We start from the raw sequence: 3,035 nt of genomic DNA on the forward strand, positions 1-3,035 counted from the left end.
ACAATATCCTCAATTCCAACCTTGTGCAATCCGACAACGAGGACGATGCTTGTGCCTTGAAGTCAATCTTTTTGTATGCCTTTGCACATGTCCACCATTCTAAATCTTCTTACCCTTGAACCCTTTACATTATGGAGAAACTCTCATGATCATTGGCTCGGAAGGTAAGCAATCATTAGAAGGTTTTCTTAATTTGACAATATATGTATATACTTTGCTAAGCCTCACCTATAGCCCCACTTTATACTTGAGAGAATTTCGGGAGATGAGAGCTTGCAAATAAAAATAGGAAAGCCACTTATATTGAGAGACATGAAAGGACTTGTGCAAGAATTTTTGGTCTAACCTTTGTTGCAGGGTATTTTGTTTCTTAATAAAAAAAGAGAAAAACCTCCAAGGATGGCAAGAAAAGCAAGTGTTGTCGATATTCGAGTTGCCGGCTAAAGTTAAGAGTTGTGGAGTAATATTAGATGAGTTTTTGAATGCCCATGATATGATTATCCTTGCTGCTCCTCTGACCTTTGTTTGAAGAAATATTGTTAGACTTGTTTGCATAAGTAAATTTTGCAGTTTGAGAACTCTCGAGCAACCCATGGAAGGACTTGATGATTTGATTTGCTCGAGGACGAGCAAAAGCTAAGCATGGGGGGAATGTTGGTGCTCCTTAAGTACCCATTTTATTATACAATTAGGAGAGGTTTTGGTAAATTCTTCGGGATGATTCTTGTACTAACCCGCCACTTGGCACCCGAACTTGACCGTTTTCGATTTTGTCCTGGATTTTGGAGCATGTTGCATTTGATAGGAAATTGGACATTTTCGGAGATGTTTTGACGCATGGTTACAACTGGGCTAAGATGAGGAATAAGAAGAAGACGCCACACGCGAAAGATGGGACCGAAAGGGGCCAGAAAGGGCCTGGGCCGGCCGGCCTAGAGCCCTTGGGCCGGCCAGCCTAGCCCATTTCGGAGCCCAATCGGTCTCAGATTTCTTCAGCACGAAGTATACGTCAACCATAATCTATGTTTTACCAAAACCACCGACCATATCTGCCTATAAATACCCCGAAGCCTGCCGTCAAAGAGGAGGCAATCTAGAGATCGCAGAGGAGGAAGCATCCAGAGACGAGTTTTAGAGATCCATTCAAGTTAGACACAAGAGAAAGGCGACACCGGAGGCCTCATCGTCCCTCGGCGCCGCTGCAAGTTGGAGGACAGCAAGGGATCCATCCCTTGCCGGAGATTTCGTCACCATGATCGACTATGCTTTGCTTAGCTTCATGGGGTAAAGTCCTCGTTTGTTCATGGGGTTGTAAGGAGATCTTGAGTTGTAATGGCCGAATCCTTTATGAGATTGATCTATCAGCGATTCTTGTTGATGATGCTTTGATGCCTAATAGTTCGCGACTTGGCTTTGGGTTTGCTTTGCTCTTGTATAGTTTACTTAGATTACATCAACTATCGTGTTCTTGTTGATTCGTTACCGATTATCCTCGTGTAGTGACAGTATGCGGGAGGGAAAGGTTTTGATCTTGGAGCACACCTTTGGTAGATTAGATCCGTTCTTCGTTGCTTGGCGATTACATCTCTAGTGATCCTAGACCCTATGGACAAATGCTCTTCATATCTTGTGCACACGTCTATCATTGCTCACTAGTCTAGATTAGATTAGATTGGTTAGATTAGATCTATTTCACACTCAAACACTCAATATAGATCTTTTACCAACATCATTAGTGCTTAGTTAAGCATAGTAATACACTTGTTCTGTGGATTGATAAACCTTGGGGGAATACTCTAAGGGAAAAGCTACACGATCCAGTGCGCTTGCGGTACGTAAATTGGCGCTTTAAGAAGCGTCAACAGATGTCTACAAGAGTTCTCACTGAATTTGTACATACATTACTATATATAGTCCATGCAAATATAGAATGCATGCAATTTCTTGTTCAACTAACTCCTCCATCTGTGCCTTGTAAATTTTAGGACAAAGCAAGCAGCCTTATTACTGAGGCAGAATCAAATGCAGAGGAAAACTTCGTTACCCAAAAGGAAAAGAACGAGATTTTCCAGAAGGCATACAAGGCAGTCACAGAGTGCAAATCAACCAAGTTGCATGGTAATGGGTACCTAGCAAAAAACCCAACTATAAGGTAGCTGCTGAATGCGGATCGCCAGGAACAAATTCGTAGGGAGGAGCAATAGCATGACGAACACGTCGAGCTCATGGAATCATTTGGGCAGCTACAACAACAAATGTCAACATGGGAAGCTGACAGGGAAGCCGAAAGGAGAGAACATGCACGACAAATTGAAGAAATTAACAAGGCAAAGGAGGCTGATAAAGAAGAGCTTAGGCGAGAGTTCCTATCAATGATGCAAGCAGCAAATGGATAGGCACCATCTCAGCAGGTACTAGTCAAGCTAGTTATTGAATGACTTTCTTTCCATAGGTTCTATATCTAAATGTTTGTATCCTTTCATAGTTTATCCTGCCAACAGCTGTCCAGCCAAACAACAATGTTGCTGCATCTGTAGAGGTGGCGGCGGCTGCATCAAACATGAGTACTGAAGAAGTATAGACAAACTCACTGAATGTGCTCTCTTCTAGTCAGGTTGTTCGTGAATTGACAACTTTTTACTTCTATCATCAGATACAGAACAAAATCGAACCTAATTTTTTCCTTCCAAATTTTTTGTTCTAGGAGAAGCCTCAAAGCCACCCAGAGCAATCTGAAGTCGGTGGTAAACCAAGGGCAGCTAGCATTCGCACTACAAGAAGTAGTAAAGCTGGTGAAGCACATTCCGTCCCGCCCGCGGCATACGTTTCATCACAACAGCTACAGGAAAAAGCTGCAAATAGGAGACAACAAATCGCCAAGAAGACAGGAGGTGAAATTTTTGTACTCTACCTGCTGTGAATGTTTCTGTTTCAGCTGTCAAAGTGTTTATAGTTGTGTTAATTATTTGTTGTCATTCTGATAATTTTATGATTCGCAATGAAACTTTGGTTTGATACATGCTGTTGTTGCACCC

At 42.2% G+C, this 3,035-nt stretch overlaps 1 long non-coding RNA gene across 1 annotated transcript; it reads left to right on the top strand.

The window, feature by feature from the left end:
• Positions 1–2,482: 2,482 nt before the first annotated feature.
• On the top strand, positions 2,483–2,744 carry LOC120670867. Its single transcript, XR_005673412.1, has 2 exons — positions 2,483–2,575; positions 2,705–2,744. It is a non-coding gene; the product is annotated as an uncharacterized LOC120670867 (long non-coding RNA).
• The last annotated feature ends 291 nt before the right edge of the window (positions 2,745–3,035 follow it).

Source organism: Panicum virgatum, chromosome 4N (genome assembly GCF_016808335.1).
Source record: "Panicum virgatum strain AP13 chromosome 4N, P.virgatum_v5, whole genome shotgun sequence".
In the NCBI taxonomy this organism is placed as follows: Eukaryota; Viridiplantae; Streptophyta; class Magnoliopsida; order Poales; family Poaceae; genus Panicum; species Panicum virgatum.